Source organism: Carcharhinus amblyrhynchos, chromosome 7 (genome assembly GCF_965287045.1).
Source record: "Carcharhinus amblyrhynchos chromosome 7, sCarAmb.v2.hapA, whole genome shotgun sequence".
NCBI classification, from domain to species: Eukaryota; Metazoa; Chordata; class Chondrichthyes; order Carcharhiniformes; family Carcharhinidae; genus Carcharhinus; species Carcharhinus amblyrhynchos.
The window spans coordinates 78376406-78395343 of NC_137330.1; the positions used below are offsets into that span (position 1 = coordinate 78376406).

The 18938-nt window shown below is 44.1% G+C and overlaps 1 protein-coding gene across 1 annotated transcript in view; it reads left to right on the forward strand.

Moving 5' to 3' along the window:
* Positions 1–397: 397 nt before the first annotated feature.
* Positions 398–18938, forward strand: part of LOC145345076 (4-galactosyl-N-acetylglucosaminide 3-alpha-L-fucosyltransferase 9-like) — a 67945-nt gene continuing 49404 nt past the window's right edge. Inside the window, exon 1 of the mRNA XM_080192644.1 lies at positions 398–581. The gene's annotated coding sequence lies outside the window, so the exon portion shown is untranslated. The remainder of the gene's footprint in view (positions 582–18938) is intronic.

An 18938-nucleotide genomic window follows, 5' to 3' on the forward strand; every position in this document is an offset into this window, starting at 1 on the left:
CCTCGGACCATTCTATTGGAAGGGGGTCCACAACTAATTTCAAAAATCTCCATAGGACATCCCTCTATCTTATGGTGCCCTTGCCTCAGGGAAGATGAACAAGGAAGTGAATGCAATTTACACAATCATGGGCATGAGAACAAGTGTGAAAAATAAATTCAGGACACAATAATTACCAGGCTGGATAGAGTTTGGTAACTTTAGATATATGTTGAATTCCCTTGAATCTGATCCAGTTTAATTAAACCATCATGCAAAGTACTCAAAAAAAATTCAGCATTTCGACACATGGAAATTCTTGTGCATTTTGCTGCAGGTCAAATCTTGTTTCTGCCACTGAAACATGTTTCTGAAGTCACATGAATCTTACAAGTAAAAGCCAATAAGATTTCTGCTAGTAAGTTACCTGTGCAGACCTGCTCGTTGGTAAATCAGAAAACAGCTCGGCATTTGCTGTCCCATAAAAGTTTTGTCAGAATATTGAAACAAAAGGATCAAATTTCTGTTGCTGAAACTTTGTTTGGATATTCTGTTCTGCAATTTGTGGCTGCTGGAAGAACACAAGTGCAAGGAGCAAAAAGGTATGTCTTTTTGGAATTCTGTTATCAGTATACTAATGGAATTGAAGGCAGATATACCAGAAATGCTTCTTGATGTTAGGACAGTCTTATGGGATCAGAGTTGATGCATCAAGTGGGTGTGGTTCTCAAGTGAATATCGTCGCCTGTCGATATGATCCTGAGCTTCTACTGTTTTACTGTTCCACTGGAAATTAAAAAGGCACTCAACTTTCATGTTGTTGTAAGCTTTGAGAAAGAGTCACAAGTGAAAACAAAAGTTGTTAGTCCGTTACGGTGCACTGGTTAGAAAGATCAAGACGCAGAAATGTAAGAACACAAAAATAGAAGCAGGAGTCAACAAGATGAGCCATCAAACATTTTCTACAATTCAGTTCAACTATGTGATTTCAGGCTTCAACTCACTTCGCTGCCCTCTCCCCATATTCCTTGATTCCCTGAGGGAATAGAAATATGTCAATCTAAGCCGTAAATGCATTCAGTGATAAATCACACACAGCTGCGTTGGGGTACTGGATTCAGGTAACTCACAACTCTTTGAGTGAAGTCGTTTCTCTGCTCTCAGTCCTAAATGATCAGTCCCTTATCTGAAAACTGTTTTTGATGTAGCAGTCAACAAAAACAATCCCTGGACACCTACCCTGCGAAGCCCCTCAGAGTCTTCTTTGTTTCAATGAGATTGTCTCTCATTGATTTGTAAACTCCAGAGAATATAAATCCAATTTACTCAGTTCCACTTCTTAGGACAATCCTTTCATCCCTTGGATCAATTATGGGAAGCTTCACTGTACTGCCTCCAATACAGGTATGTCCTTCCTTAAATATAGGGAACAAAACTGCGCATAGTATTCTAGGCCAAAACTGTAAACAATTGTGATAAGACTTCTTCATCACTGTACTCCAGTCCCCTTATATTAAAGATTAATGTAACATGTGCATTCCTAATGGCTTACTGCTAATGCATGCTAACTTGCTGCATTCCTTGTACTCGTACATCCAAGTTTCTGTGAACCCAACATTTTAATCTTAACACTTTTCAAAATATGTTCTAATTTTCTATTCTTATAACCAGACTGCATAACCTCACACTTACACTTCTCACCCAACACTATACTTAATCTGTCATCTTGTTGCCCACTCACTTAACTTGACTATAGCTCTGTGCTGTCCCCCTGTGTCCTTCTCTCAGCTTACATTGCCAGCTTGCTTTGTATTTCTCAGAAAACTTAGACAATAGTCAATATTTAACTAACTGTAATCAATTTAGAAGTCTGAATCTGATATTGAAATTAGGCTTAACACTCTCTGAAATGCCTCATCCAGTTTAAAAGTTGCCCAAATGCCTGTGCAGGCAGAGTGCCGATCATTAGTTATTGTGACACCAGTAAAACATTGTTCTCTTTTGGCCCCTTAATTAGCCAGTGTGTGATAATTGGGAGCAGCCATCAAGCCACTGATGGTCTTTCTTTCAAAGTTAATGACTACATTAGCTTTTGACTGCAGAGCAGGGAGCAGCAAACATATCTCCTTGGCTGTCATCATATGTATGTTTGACCAAGGGAACAGGCTCAATACTATACTCATGTAGCTCTGAGTTCTCTAAGAGACAGGAGTATTGCTTATATTAATTATGTGGAGAATTGCATCATTTTGCAGTTGTTGTGCAATCACTGGCACAAGGTTTCGAGCAGCTTGCTCAATACTTTCATCCTGTGCTCACTCAGAATTCCACAATTCAAGTTGTGGATCCAGGTACTGGCTGTCAGGGAATTTTCTCTGTCTCTTGGTCCTGGGGCTTGTGACCCTCTCTACAATTATCATTGGTGGAGGATGAGTTGTTGACATACTAAAGCAGTGAGCTATTGGCATAATGAAGCAAAGGCTTCATTCCTGAGTTACAGGCAAGTCTTGCAATACAATCGTTCAAACATCTCCCAGGTTATCATGGACTGGAGTGTCCATGTGTTCTATGTACCTTCTTTGCGTTCATAAAAAAGGAAATATTGAACAGACTGAGGAGGAGCTCGATGACTCAGACAATAAAGAGAATGAGGAAGAAGAGAGAAGAAGAAAGTGATGCTTATTCTAATAAGAGTCATCAGAAAGAAAATGTGATTATGGAGACATTTCCCTCACGATATTTCCCTTCCTTTCCATCTTAAGCATCTTGTGTAGTCTGGTTCAAGGAAATCCATTTGCACAGTTGAGTGTAATGGGAAATGACTAATCACATTACCCATATCCATGGATTTTATCTATGGATAAAATTTATGTTAGAGAAAATTCCCAAGCTTGTTTATGAATAAGGCACGGAGACTGTCATGCTTTGGTGGAATCTGAATGTTGAAGTTTGATACCATCCAGGACAAAGCAGTCTACCTGATCAGTGCCCCTTTCACAAACATTCACTCCCTCCACCACCAATTTATAGTGACAACAGTGTGTACCATGTACAAGGTATTCCTGAGACAACTTCTTCCAAATCTGCCACCACTACCATCTAGAAAGACAAAGACAGCAGACACATGGAACACCACCAGCTGAAAGTTCCCCTCTAAGCCATACACCATCCTGGCTCAGAAATACATCACAGTTCCTTCTCTGTCACTGGATGAAAATCTTGGCACTCCCTCCCTAGTAGCACTGTGGGCGCACTTGAGCTACATGGACTGCAGCAGTTCAAAAAGGCTGCTCACTACCACCTTCTCAAGGTTATTTAAGTATGGGCAATAAATGTTGGCCTGGCCAGCAATGCCAGGCCAACATTTATTGCCCATACTTAAATATGGGATCTTGGCCAGCAATGCCAAGATCCCATGAATGAATTTTTTTAAAAAATCACCTTATTGAATGCCTTTTGGATAAGTATGCCATAGCTACAAGTTCCTCTTTCTACTTTGCTTGTTACTTTTTCAAAGAGGAAACACAAGGCTGCTTTACAATTGAATTTGAATAAAAAGACAATTACTGTTAACACCAGCGGGGGCACGCTGCAAAGGGAGCTGCTGATAGACAACAGAGATGAAAAAGACAACTGGGAACAAGAGAAAGTTTAAAGGTTTGTTCAGTTGGTCACTGGAGGAGCAGCCTCTACCTACTCCAAACATGCCTATTGACAAAATGGGTTTGTAGTCAGAGGCAAAACCCTATCTTCCAAATGGGACCAGGTGGTGGTATGGCTAGTTCTCCTTTTCGGATCAATCAGCAACGTAGAAGTGGGTGCCACTTGGACTCCAGAACAGGATCATGCCTGTACCATTTAAAAAAGATAAATGGAAGAAGTAACCAATATGAGAGGAGTTGAGAGGATATGAAATAACCTTTCTGGATGAGTGAGGTTGGGTACCCTTCACATGGACATTCCAGTTTCTTTGATGGACTAATAGGGCAGTGAAATGATCATTAATAATTTGGATTGATGTTGAAATTGGACATACTGATTTGTCAAAATATTTTCCAGGTTTTGTGCTCCTAGAATGGCAACTACCATGGGACTCATAGAGATATACAGCACAGAAAAAGGCTTTTCAGCCCAACTCATCCATGCCAACCAGGTTTCCTAAACTGAGCTAGTCCCATTTACCTGTGCTTGGTCCATATCTCTCTAAACATTTCCTTTGCACCTACCTGCCCAAATGTCTTATAAATGTTGTAATTATACCTGCCTGTACCACCTCCTCTGGCAGTTTACTCCACATACGGTCCACCCTCTGTGTGAAAAAAATTATGCCTCAGATCCCTTTTTAAATCTTTCCCCTCTCACCTTAAGCCTGCAACCTCTTGTTTTGCACTTCCTGCCCTGGGGAAAAGACTTTGGCTATTCACCTTACCTATGATCCTCATGATTTTATAAACCTCTACAAAGTCACTCTCTCGTCCTTCTATGCTTCGGGAAAAAAGTCCAAGCTTGTCCAGCCTATATCTCCATGACTCTATTGCTGGAATTTTACTGCCTCGCCTGGCCGAGGCTCACAAGATCCATATAAGCCAACGGAGAATACTATTCTGCATGCCTTGCCCACCCCGATTCTAGTAAAATTCTACCTTATGACTCTCAGGAGATATCTGCAAATGTATGTCCTATTATCATTTCTCCAACTTACCACACCTGCTTGGGGCTAACTTTGTCCATATCCATCCTTTCCCACTCAGCTGGCCCAATAGCCAGGTCAAAAGTGCTAGGCAGATGGGATAAAGATTTAGAAACCGGAGTGGAGAGAGACAAAGGAAGGCGTGACAACAGAAAACAGCGTTAAGGATGAGTAAACTGAAAAGGATAAAACAAAGCATTGCGATAAAAGGGTAAATAATGTGATTTACCCGTTTGTTGCTGCTTTAGACCAGAGATGTCTAAAGCAACAACAAAAATAGGTCTGTGAAGGCAGACAGGGAAACTCAATTTTCATAACTAATTTTGCATTGCATGATGAGAATTAATAAGTTGTGAATCTAAAAATCGTATTGAGAGAGGAGACAAAAGCAGAGAGTCCTGAGTTGAAGTCAAAAGTGGTATAGTGCAATCAACTGGAAATAGATAATGTGGAGCAAGCTTGGAGAATTAACAAACTGGTGGACAGAGATAGATGTGTAGTGAATTTGGAAGTTATTTGATAGCTGCAGTATGACAGATAATAGAATCTTTTTCATGGGATTGAAGAGAAAGGGGGCTGGATTCTTTGAGCTCGCTGGCAGTTGGGATTCTCCATTCTTATGCAGTGAACTGCAATTTTGATGCCAGAATCGCCACTCTTACTGCCAGCAGCAACAGGACATGAATGGCCAGAGAATTCTAGCGTGGAAGTGTGCAAAATCCATCTGGGGGCAGAACAACTTGTTAACCAGAATTTTATACTCCCCTGCCATGCAGCAGAAAATGGAAATAAGTTCTGGGCTCATCAATAAACATCCAATCCTGAAGAAATAAATGAAAATAAATTGAATCCTGGATAAATCCAATGAATTTTTTTGAAATTAGATCTCATTTAAGAAGAAATCATTGCACTAGAATCTTAGAGAAAATGTTGAAGTGCCATCTCAGTCTTCAACTTAACATGATCCTGGTTTCAAGCCATTTAAATTTGTGCAACTAATTTTTTTGTGTTGTCTTTTGACCATAAGGCTCATCTAACAAATTACTTCTGCCACGTAATCATTTGGGAAAGCTGACTTCAAATTTTATTTCCTTGAGCTGTACCAGTTCCCAGGTGTTAAGACATTGTGACCAGAGATTAATGGAAACTTCTGTCCTGTCACATGCTCACAATGGAACTGCTTTGATTTCACTGTATTATAAGAGTTTGGTCTTCAGCTATAGTCTAGATTAAAGGATTTGCCCTGATCCTAGCAATCTAATAATAGAAATGTGTGCACACACATAGAAAATTCTGTATGAAACAACAACAAAGTTATATGAAGGCAAATGATTTTACCAGTATTAATACAAACAGGATTGTTCGATGCTTGCACATATCATTTTTCCCCGCTTTAATTCTATAGACAATATAAACACAAATGCAAAGTAAATAAAGGAAAACAAATGTGAGAAAAGTTAAACAAATTAATTACATTTAATTGCTTCTTGAAGCTGGAGAGTTCCAATTTATTGTGCCACTCACTGCTCTATTTGTTCAAGCTGTTTATCTACTGTGGTTGCTGCCAATATCACATATATGTATACATTCATTCATTGTCAGAAGAATGTCATAATGTCATACATTAATTTGCACTTCTATTGGTGAGGTGGCGGATCCTGTCTGAAACCACTCCTGAGCAGCAGGTATAAATCAAGGCTGAGGCCTGAGGCCTATTCTTACCTAAGAGCCAAAGAGGCCACCATTCAGCTGCTTAGTTCACCGTGCATTAAGTTTGAAGGAAGAGTGAAAGAAATATACAGTGAGATCCCAGCAAGTCACAGGTTGATTTGTCGGTAAGTTTCTACTGTAAGGGCCTGTGTGCAAAAAGCTAGATTAATTTATTATTTTTAGGAAGGATGTGTAAATCAAATCATAGAATCCTTACAGTGCTTAAGAAGGTCATTTAGCCTATCAAATCTGCAATGACTCCCTCCCACGCCCTTTCTCCCATCCTATCCCCATAACCTCACACAAATTTCTTTTGCTCCAAGGACAACAAGCTTAATTTCTCCAAGATCACCTTGGAACTAACATCCACCATCCTTGGAGCCATTCAGCTAAATCTCGTCCATCTTCTCGAGCACCCTTACATCCTTCTGAAACTGTGGTGAACATAACCAGACAAAATACTCCAATCCGAGCCTTTTCATGACTTAAGAATGTCTTAAGTTTTACACAAAATTATTCACTTTTGAAATGCAGGAAATGCAACTTTGCAGACAGAAAGGCCCCAGCGACAGCAGTGTGAGGATGACAAGGCAATATGTTTTAGTGAAGCTGGTTAAGGGACATTCAAAAGATCTCACCTGCCCTTCTTCAAATAATGCCATAGAATCTTTCCCCTCCATCAAGAAGGCAGATGTAGGCTAGGTTTAAAGTTCCGTTTGAAAGAAGGCACCCCCGACAGTGCAGGGCCTCCTCAGGTGTTCGGCCTTGATGTTGTGCTCAAGTCTCTGAACTGCGATTTGAACCACAGTGTTTGGATTCAGTAGTGGCGCTGCTTCCGCTAAGTTACAGTCAACACCAAACAGTACAATGAGCTGGAGCACTTGAACATTGTCTTTATCATGAATAGAATTAGTTTAATATAAATCTAGATAACATCGAAGAGTGATCTTTAGTTATGTATCGAAGGCTTAAGGTACTTATGACTTGCATTAAAATTCTAGTTGTCTTATTTTGCCCACCCTCTATAACATTCTTCTGAAATATCAATCTATTCTTTTGCTTGAAACATTGGCAGCAATTCACCCAAAAGTGCTGATTTGGTGGGAAAACTGTTCTAGATCAGGACTATTTTGTTAGTTCAACTTCACACTTGAATCTCCCAATCTGGGTTCTCTGCAGTGCACTATCGGGAATCTCATTAAAAACCCAGGAGTGAGGGGGCGGGAGTGCGGCCTACTGACACTGGAGTCTGACAGTTCCGGAACACTGTGCATGCGCAGTGGCCCCGACCTATCAGTCTCCTCGATCGCTGGCCAGCCTGGGATCCCCACAGTGCTGTTCCTCCAGCCCTCTGCCACAGGCAGATCGCGGCCTCCATGACCATTCCCGGACCTGCCATCAGCTCCCTGCCCTCCCCCTGCCGGAGCATTCCAATGCCCAGTCCCCAGCAGCGGCGATTCCCCCCACACCCCTCATCCTGGCAGACCCCCACCTCCCATGGTTCCATCCCCTGGGGTCGGACCCCCTCCTGGCAGACCACCCCCCTCCAGCCTGCGCCAGTTGCTACCCTACTTCCATCCCAGACCAATCCCCATGCAGAATGGCAGCTGGACCTCTCACTCCCACTGATTGCCCCCGAGGCCCCATCTTCTTGATCAGGTGATCACCTTCTTGATCAGGTGATCACCTTCTTGTTCAGGTGATCAAGAAGGCGAATGGGATGCTGGCCTTTATAGCGAGGGGGATTGAATATAAAAGTAGGGAGGTCTTGCTGCAACTGTACAAGGCACTGGTGAGGCCGCAGCTGGAGTACTGTGTGCAGTTTTGGTCGCCGCACTTGCGCAAGGATATTTTGTCCTTGGACGGAGCACGGAGGAGGTTCACTAGGCTGATACCAGAGATGAGGGGGTTGGACTATGAAGAGAGACTAAATAGACTGGGTCTGTACTCGTTGGAGTTTAGAAGGATGAGAGGGGATCTTATAGAGACGTATAAGATAATGAAAGGGATGGATAGGGTAGAGGTAGAGAGATTCTTCCCGCTCAGAAAAGACAGCAGGACTAGAGGGCACAGCCTCATGATAAGGAGGGGTTGCAGTTTAGAACGGAGTTGAGGAGGAACTTCTTCACTCAAAGGGTAGTGATTCTCTGAAATTCTCTGCCCATTGAAGTGGTGGAGGCTACCTCGCTAAATATATTTAAGACACGGGTAGGTAGGTTTTTGGTAGACAAGGGAATTAAGGGTTATGGGGAGAAAGCGGGAAAGTGGAACTGAGCCACTTCAGATCAGCCATGATCTTATTGAATGGCAGGGCAGGCTCGAAGGGCTAGATGGCCTACTCCTGCTCCTATTTCTTATGTTCTTACGTTCACAATAGGCCCCATCCCTTGGCACTGCACCATGGGCACTTTGCCCCTTGGGCAGTGCCAGAGGGCACAGGCTGGCATTGCCAGGGTGCCCATGCTCAGGGGGCATCAGTCCCTGCCATCCGACCCCCTGAGAGGTCCCGATTGCCCCCTCCTTTCTTTCCGGTGAGGTCTCCCGCTAATTCCCTAAACCCTGCCGGAATTAAGTACTCCTGACAGGTGGGAGATTTTATTGGGCCCGACAAGTTCCGTAAAGTGCTGGGCCTGATAATAACGCGCAAAGTATGTTTAAACTATATTAAAAAAAGATTCAAATTACTTACCTGTCTTCCTACCGGTTTCCAGCATGATCTGGACTGTGACTGTTCTCAGGCTCTGGGAATGTGCATGTACTCCCAGTGCATGCGCCAACGCAGGAAAAGGCTGACGACACGATTCTCCAGACCGGACCCGCCAGAAAAGTTGTGTAAGCAACAGGTAAAGAAGCTGTTAACACATATATCTGTACACCATAGAAAAATAGCATAAAGTTAGGTAGACTGGATATAGTCAGGCACATTGATAACCCACATTATGGAAACAACTGTGATTTTAGTCACAAACATAGGGCATAAAATTCACTGCTGCTAACAGAGCAATAGTCAGGGACAATAAAGAAACTGCCTGTGGTGTAGGAATACAGATGTGTGGTGTGCAGTGAAGCATACACCACATCCTGAAGCAATGTACGAGGTCCAAGTTATAAAAAGCAAATGGTATACAAGATGTGTTGTTTCTACAACTAAGCATAAAAGGGGGAAAAAGGTCACTGAGATAGTCGGGACAGCAGTGATTAAGTTGGCAAAGGATTGATTACCGCCAATCTGAACTGGACATGTAACAGTGTTGGATAAGACGGATGAGTTTACTAATGCACTCTTGTGATAACAGGAGACTTTGTTAGATGGGGAGTAGAGGGGATGGAAACTTGGGGCACCTCGAGCCAATAGGGGAATGACAACACATAGATGGGACAGGGACCACCAATTAGGGGAGAACAACACATTGCAAAGCCATTACAATGCTTGTAAAAAAAAGTATAGAATGTGCTGCAAATCTATGTAAGGTGTGCCTATTTTATTGGACACCCGGTCTTGCAAGAACGTTAAATAAAATATCTTGCTCCTTCGAAACTTGACTTGACTAAATTGTTTGACTGTGAGCTGCGTTTCTCACAGTTGCAAGTCACGATGGGAGAATTGAGCCCAGAATTTCTGACAGCAGGTCAGTCTGATGTGTAGAATTAGCTCCCTGTTGGGTGTAAACACTGCAGCAGAGGTGACAGTCTCAGAGCAGCTTGTGCTGTTGATAATTTGTGATGCTGTGGCCTGGGGAGGTCGGGGACCATGTGAGCAAAGTAGCTTACAGAACCAGGAGTGATTGCAGGGATATGTGGAGACATACCAAGGACAGAAACAGAGCTCTGTGCTCTGAGAGGCTGAAGGAATCAAATAATGGTGTCTGGTCAGTGGTTCTGGGATGTCTGGCCATTGAGGGGAGTCAGTTATTTCAGGGTTTCCAGTCTTAAAGGGAGTTCCAATGATATTTCTTGGCATAGGTGTTTGGATTGCTCGGAAGGGCTTGAGATTGCCTGGAGGGAAGCAGCTTAGTTGCTGGGGTTCATAGACTATTCAAAAATCTGATGGCAGCAGGGAAGAAACTGTTCTTGAGTCGATTAGTACACACTCTCAGGCTTTTGTAACTGTTTCCCAACGGAAGTAGGTGGAAGAGAGAATGTCCAGGGTGTGTGGGATCCTTGATTATGCCAACTGCTTTTCAAAGGCAGCATGAAGAGTAGACAGAATGGATAGGAGGCTGGTTTGCGAGGTGGACTGGGCTACGTTCCTTTGTAATTTCTTGTGGTCTTAATCAGAGCAGACGCCATACAAAGCTGTGATACAACAGGAAAGGAAACATTGGAAGCTGCACAGAGAAAGCTTACTAGACTAATACTAGGAATTAATGCATTGTCTTATGAGGGAAGGTTGCAAATGTTTAACCTGAAACCACTGGAGTTTAAAAATTAAGAGACAACTTGACTGAAAAATATACAATCCTGAGGGGTCTTGATAGGGTGGAGGTGGAAAGGATGTTCCTTATTTAGAAGAATCTAGAACTAGGGGTCACTGTTTAAAAATAAGGTGTTGCACATTGAAGACAGAGGTAAGGAGAAACTTTTTCTCTGAGGGTTGTGAGGCTTTGGAACTACATTCCTCAAAAGGTCTTGGAAGCAAAATTTTGAATATTTTTGAGGCATAAGTAAATAGACCCTTGATAACAAGGAGGTGAAAAGTTATCGGAGGGTAGGCAAAAATGTGGAGCTGAAATTACAATCAGAGCAGCCATGATCTACCAAATTGCAGAACAGATTCTTGAGTGGCTGACTCCTTCACCTAATTTGTATGTTTCTATGTTCACTTTGTATGTTCAGTATGCCATTTTGAGAAGCCAGGGAAAAGGTACATACAAAAGTGGGTAGAATGGATTGGGGTGTAGAATGTTATCCGGTTGTAGGATCAGTGTTTGTGGATTTGATTCGATTTGTTTTATTATTTTCACATGTATTAGGAGATGGTGAAAAGTTTTGTTTCTTGCGCACTATACAGACTAAGTATACCATTCATAGAGTATGAGGGGAAGAGGAAAGGAGAGAGTGCAGAATATAGTGTTACAGTTATAGCAAGGGTGTAGAGAAAGATCAGCTTTATACATGATAGGTCCATTCAAAAGTCTGATAGTGGCAGGGAAGAAACCGTTCTTGAGGCTGGAGGATTTATTTTTAGTGAGGGAAAATGAGGCACTAATGAATAGGAACCAGATTCAAGAGGGGATCCCAGAGCCAAGGAGGGGGGATGGGTGGGTTACAGTTAGGAAGGGGAAAAAGAAGAGGAGTAACGTTCCAAAGGCTACCCCAGGGGTAGTCTCTCAAGATAGCAGGGGTAAGGCACCAACTGAGGTGGAAAGGGCACGAGGGGAAGAGGAAAATGCCTCAGAGGGAAGGAAGGGGGCTGGATGTGAGATAGTGGTGGGGGACGGGAGGGTTAGAGGAGTTGATAGGCGGTTCTGTGGGCAAAAGTGGGACTCCAGGATGGTGGTTTGCCTCCCTGGAGCAGGGGTACAGGATGTGTCGGAGAGGGTAGAGGGAATCTTGAAGGGCCAAGGGACCCAGGCGGACGTAATTATACATGTAGGAGAGAAGGACATAGGAAGGAAGAGTAGGGGGGAAATACGTACACAGTTCAGGGAGTTGGGAGCCAGGCTGAAGTGTAGGGCCTCCAGGGTGGTGATCTCTGGGCTGCTGCCAGTGCCCAGCAATAGCAGGGATAAGAATAATGAGATCCTGCAGCTGAATGCGTGGCTGAGGGATTGGTGCAGGACTGAGGGTTTTAGTTTTGTTGACCATTGGGAAGTCTTTGCAAAGGAAGGGCACTTCTATAAGAGGGATAGGGAACACTTAAATGGGAAGGGGACACATATTTTAGCTGGGAGGTTGGCTGGAGTGTTTAGGCAGGGTTTAAACTAGTATGGAGGGGGGGTGGGAAGGAGAGAGACAGCTCAGGCACTGGGAGTGAGTTGGAGGTCAGGGTAAGTCTAGATGATAGGAAAATCCCCCAGAAGAAGGAGGATCCGAGAGGGCCTGAGGGTCTTAGGTGCGTCTGTTTTAATGCAAGGAGTGTGACGGGAAAGTCGGATGAACTTAGGGCCTTGATGTTCGCGAGGAATTTAGATGTGGTGGCAGTGACAGAGACGTGGTTAAACGAGGGGCAGGACTGGCAGCTAAATGTTCCAGGGTATAAGTGTATTAGGTGTGACAGAGGAGGGTTGAAAAGAGGAGGGGGAGTGGCACTCTTAGTTAGGGAGCAGATCACAGCGGTGCAGAGGGAGGATAACATGGAGGGGTTGGAAATTGAGTCTCTGTGGGTGGAGTTGAGGAATAGGAAGGGGGCCATTACTATGCTAGGAGTATACTATAGGCCGCCCGATAGCCCACGGGCAGTGGAAGAGGGTATACGTAGGGACATTTTGAATAAGTGTAGGAAGAACAGGGTTGTTGTAGTGGGAGATTTTAATCTCCCTGGGGTGGATTGGAAGGTGCCTAAAGCTGGGGGATCTGATGGGGAGGAATTTGTAAGATGTGTATTGGAAGGATCCTTGCAACAGTATGTAGATAGCCCGACTAGAGAGGGGACTATACTGGATTTAGTTCTGGGAAATGAGCCAGGTCAGGTGGTTGAGGTTGCAGTAGGCGAACATGTGGCTAATAGTGACCACAACTCCGTCTACTTTAGGATACGAATGGAAAAAAGACGAGAGCTGTCCTAAGGGGAGGGTGCTAAATTGGGGGAAGGCTCGAAACAGCCGGATTAGGCAGGAGCTTAGGGATACAGACTGGGATAGGCTGTTGGAAGGCAAGACCACGTTAGGCATGTGGGAGTCTTTCAAGGGAAAACTGCAAAAGGTGCAGGAAAGGCATGTGCCGGTTAGGAGAAAGGATGGGAAAGGTAGGATTAGGGGACCGTGGATTACTAGAGATGTAGCAGACCTGGTTAGGAAGAAACGAGAGGCATATGTCAGGTCTAAGCAGCTGGGAACAGAGAGACCATTGGAGGAATACAGAGAGTGTAGGAGGGATCTCAAACGGGGAGTTAGGAGAGTAAAGAGGGGGCATGAGATGGCTTTGGCAGGTAGGGTTAAGGAGAATCCAAAGGCGTTTTACTCCTATCTTAAGAACAAAAGGGTGGCTAGGGGTAAAATCGGTCCTCTCAGGGACAGATGTGGGGAATTGTGCTTAGAGGCAGAGGGAATGGGGGAGATCCTGAATGAATACTTTGCGCCGGTATTCACGAAGGAGAGGGGCTTGATGTCTAGTACCCTCATTGAGGGAGCGGTAGACCAACTGAAAGATCTATCGATTACAAGGGAAGAAGTGTTAGGGCTTTTATATGGCATTAAAACCGATAAATCTCCGGGGCCCGATTGCATTTATCCTAGGCTGCTTAGAGAGGTGAGGGATGAGACTGCTGGGCCTCTGACGCGAATCGTTGTCTCTTCTTTGGACACAGGTGAGGTCCCAGAGGACTGGAGGATAGTGAACGTGGTACCATTGTTTAAAAAGGGTAGGAGGGATAGCCCGGGTAACTGTAGGTCAGTGAGCTTAACGTCAGTGGTAGGTAAGTTGATGGAGAGGATTCTTAGGGATAGAATGTATGCGCACTTAAGAGCGTTGTGATCTGGTTAAGGATACGCAGCATGGCTTTGTCAAGGGGAAGTCTTGCCTTACGAATCTGGTAGAATTCTTTGAGGAGGTGACAAAAACGGTCGACGAAGGACGAGCCGTTGATGTCGTCTATATGGATTTCAGTAAGGCGTTTGACAAAGTCCCTCATGGTAGGTTGGTACAGAAGATTAAAGCTCATGGGATATGTGGTCAGGTATCTGGATGGGTAGAGAACTGGTTTGCAAAGAGGAGTCAGAGAGTAGTACTGGAGGGGTCTTTTTCTAGCTGGAGGTCTGTCACTAGTGGTGTGCCACAGGGCTCAGTACTGGGACCTCTTCTCTTTGTAGTGTATATAAATGATTTGGAAGAGGGAGTAGGTGGTGTGATCAGCAAATTTGCTGATGACACCAAGATGGCTGGATTGGCGGGCAGTGAGGAGCAGTGTCTGGCAATACAGCGGGATATTGATAGGCTGGTTGATTGGGCAGATACATGGCAAATGGAGTTTAATCCGGATAAATGTGAGGTGATGCATTTTGGCCGGAATAATGTAGGGGGGAGTTATATGGTAAAGGGTAAGCCCATAAGGAGTATAGAATCGCAGCGAGACCTGGGGGTGCAAGTGCACAAGTCTTTGAAAGTGGCAGTGCAAGTGGAGAGTGAGGTGAAGAAAGCCTAAGGTATGTTAGCCTTTATAGGAAGGGGTCTAGAATATAAGAGCTGGAGTCTAATGTTGCAGTTGTACAGAACGTTGGTTAGGCCGCATTTGGAGTACTGCGTCCAGTTCTGGTCGCCTTACTACCGGAAGGACGTGGAGACTCTGGAGAGAGTGCAGAGGAGGTTTACCAGGATGTTGCCTGGTATGGAAGGACTGGGGTATGAGGAAAGATTGAAGAAATTGGGGCTCTTTTCCCTTGAAAGACGCCGACTGAGGGGGGATCTAATAGAGGTATATAAGATTATGAAGGGTATAGATAGAGTAAACAGAGGTAAGCTATTTCCTCTGATAGAGACATGTAGGACAAGGGGCCATGGACTTAAGGTGAGGGGGGAGAGGTACAACACAGATATTAGAGGGAGGTTTTTCACACAGAGGGTAGTGGGGGTATGGAATGCTCTGCCAAGTAAGGTGGTGGAGGAAAACACGCTAGAGTCATTTAAGACTAACTTAGACAGGCACATGACTGGGTTAGAGATGGGTGGATATAGGAGATTGTTTTAAATAAGGGTCATTAGCATTGGGGCGTCCCTGGTAATGTAAATGGATATGGTATGATAATAATGTTTTTCTCTTTTCATTCACAGGTTTTAAGTCGGTCCACCTCGTGTCTAACGAGGGGCATACACGCGATGGGTCGTACTGGGGCTGCTCTTGGTTGTTCGAGATTGGCCTAGTGCTTCATGTCGTTAGTGTGTGCCTAAACTGGACAAGATACTGGGCAAGACGACAGCTCAGTGACTATCGCTGATTGCTGTGCAGACACATGGATTTGGGCCGGTGTCTGTGGGAGTTTGCGCATTCTCCCCGTGCTTGCATGGGTTTTCTCCGGGTCTCCGGTTTCCTCCCATACCCCAAAGATGTGCTATTAGGCTGATTGGCAGTAATAAATTGTCCCTAAATCAGTTTCCCTCAATCTGGATGGCCATAAAACATTAGACAGGGATCATGGGTGGAGAGGGGGACTGGTGGTGTTGAGATGGCGGCGCGGGCTCGTTGGGCCGAAGGGCCTGTTTCCCGGGCTGTTTTTGTTCTTTGTTCTTTGTTCTTTGAGTTGGTCGGTTGTGATCTCAGACTTTTATGTAATTTTCCTGACGGAAGAAGGTGGTAGAGAGTATGTCTGGGGTGCATGGAAATGGGGATCAAAAAGTCAGTCACAGGATGAGGGGTTAGTTGAAGGGTTGGGAGGGTAGTCAGGATTGTTGCAGTGTCAGGATGGTAGACGGGGTGGGAGAATTGTTAGTGTTAAAGCATATTGGGCACAATTCGATAGGTCTGAAGAAGTATTTTCAGTCATACATGTGATAACTGCAAGTTTTTATTGACTCTTAGAATTATTTACAAAATACAGCAATGGGTAGAAGCTAAGGGCTGTCTCCATACTTGTGCTGGCTGGTACACATAACTCTTGTCCAACACGAGACTGACCCGGGGTGGATCGTGCGACTCTTACTGCATTGAATATTCACACATTAACCTACCGCACATCTTAATGCAATGCACTTAAGTGCTTATAGTTTCCCTTATCTCCTACGTTGTTCTTACTATCATACATCTACATGATCGTCACTGTATTATCACTGCTGTATCTCCCCAATTCAAGTCCCTGAGTTCAAAGGTTCTGGTGGTCTAGAGACTTTATAACATTCCATATCTCGTTTGCACTGCTATCGGAGGAGAGGTAGGCTCAATCACTGCTGACTCGTTCTGCAGGTTTGGAGACTGTTCCAGCAACTGGGTGTGTTTTCATCCTTTTTGTCATTCTGTTGTGTTGAAATGTACTTGGTCGGTTCAGCCGGTCGATGGTTGCTACCCTAACTCATTTCTTGCATGGAGGACAAGCATTTTATTCATTTCCTTGCCATTTCTATTGCTTTTTCCTGGTGTTATGTGGGTTGTGATAGAGGATGAGCATTCCTGCGACCAGAATGAAGTTTAGCAGTACGCTCACTTCTGTATTTCACTGTCAGCAACAGATGGCTGCTACCAAATTTGTTTGTGGCTTTGTCATGCTGGCTGCAAGTTGCAATGTATGCTCAGTGGTTGCAGTGTTGACCCGCTGTATCATCGTCAGGGTTGGAGGTTCAAGTTTGTCAGATGGCCGATTGCTCTCTTTTACATCCTCACTGGAGACATTGTGTCCAGACTGAGTGGTTTGACTGATCTGCCCATTGGAGGTTTTCCAGTATCGGTATTGAGAATGGAGAGACCTGCTCTGCCCTAAAAGAAGACAGTTCAGGACTGTAATCCCAGTCAGGGTAATGTTTGAATTCTTGAGAATTTGTAGCTCTGTGTGGTAAATGTCTTGACATCCTGTCTGCTTGTGGACACTCTGAGGCATACAGACATCACTGCTTAAGGGAGAGAAAGGCTGCTAATGTATGTCAGATTGAAGGTTTGATCACTGCTATTCCTTGGTGCTTCCAGAATGATGCAAATAACTGGAACTCTGATTCCTCCAAGCCAGTAGAGTGATGTGTTTATTGTTCAAAGCAGACGTCTTTTAGCCCTGGTGCTTTATCTGTCAGAGCTGTTACTTCACTGTGTGTAATCTAACGTTTGTTAGTCGGCACGGTGGCATAGTGGTGAGCAATGCTGCCTAACAGCACCGGGGCACAGGTTCGATTCCTGGCTTGGGTCATTGTGTTTGTGTGGTGTTTGCACCTTCTCCCTGTGTCTGTGTGGGCTTCCTCTGGGTGGCCCGTTTCCTCCCACAGTCTGAAAGACATGCTGGTTAGGTTGATTAGCCATGCTAAATTCTCCCTCAGTCTACCCCAACAGGTACCAGAGTGTGGCAACTAGGGGATTTTCACAGTGACTTCATTGTAGTGTTAATGTAAGCCTATTTGTGACACTAATAATAAATAAATGATTAAATTGGCATTGACTGAAAAGCCTGCATTCCAAAATGAGAAACCAAGATCTTTGACCTCACCCAAGAATCATGGCTATGTATCTTCTGGGCTTCCAGTTTCCACCTTGGGGTTAATCTTTCAGCCTTCTTTGTGTTTGAGTTTTTTTCCCTGCACAATTTGCTATTGTGTCCAGTCCTGTTGCACTGAAATCATTGGGTCGAAATCGCAGGTCATTGATCTCAACTCTTTGCTCCACAGCATTGGCATGGTCACTTTGCTGGCTGGTTCAGATATTTCTTTCCTTGGCCTGGAGTGTCCATGCTTTTGTTGCATAAAAATTGAACTATGCATTGGCCTCTGCACCACAATTTAATTTAATCAATGCATAGGACATTCACATCATTGGGCTATGGGTTAACCAATCCTCCATTAACTCACCATTGCAAGAATTGCAAATTGTTTTTACGCTGGCAGGTTTTTGACTTTTTGCTTGCTGCTAGGTTCTCCGCTCCTGCCCATTATGAAACCCGTTGCAGATGGCTGGTAAAGTTCCACCCTTTATTGTTTCATCACATCAATCTGGTAATCCTATCCCTATCAAATTTAATATCACCTGTATCACCTTATGATGTGCATCATGATACAATATTTCACCAGTAGGTATCAACACCAGACCATTCCTTGGACCTGTTGTAAAGTCCAGACACTCCATAGCCTGACTTTCGTTGTGGCTGGGAGGGTGCTGTTTGTGGTGAGAGGGAAGTGTTTTAGGTAGTTCCTCAGACAATACCACTCTTATTCTCCTCAATGACTCCAAAATCCACTGCTTTTAAGTAGGAGCATATGTGTACACTCCCTGTTCTCCTTTTGCTTGGGTCCAACAAATACCAATGCCTTAGTGTCACTATATCGCTCACAATCTGATATTTCCCTAAGTTCTCTCTTATCATATTCTTGCTGTCAAGTCAATATCCTTGGCTTAGGCCAGAACGATTTCCTACGCCTCATCTCAATCACTGTTACATTTGTAAATGCCCAGAATTTATTCTGTTCCAGAAGCAAACAATTCAGGTCTGTGGAATGGTGAACTTCCATGGCTTCCTTGAGCATACCCTTGGTGTGACCTCTCCTCCATGTCTTTTCAAGATTCCCCTGCTGCTGGGCAATTCCTAATTCCCATTTTTCCCTCAATTTGGTTACTCTAGTATCTCTATCTACCAGGTCTGCCCCCTAGCCTTTAACAATCTTTAACCATAATGAACCACTTTTCCACAGCAGTCTGGCATCAAAACATTGTGTTCCTTTACCCAATTCTAGCGTACAGATGCAATATCATTTATTGCTGGTTTCATTAATACACTGC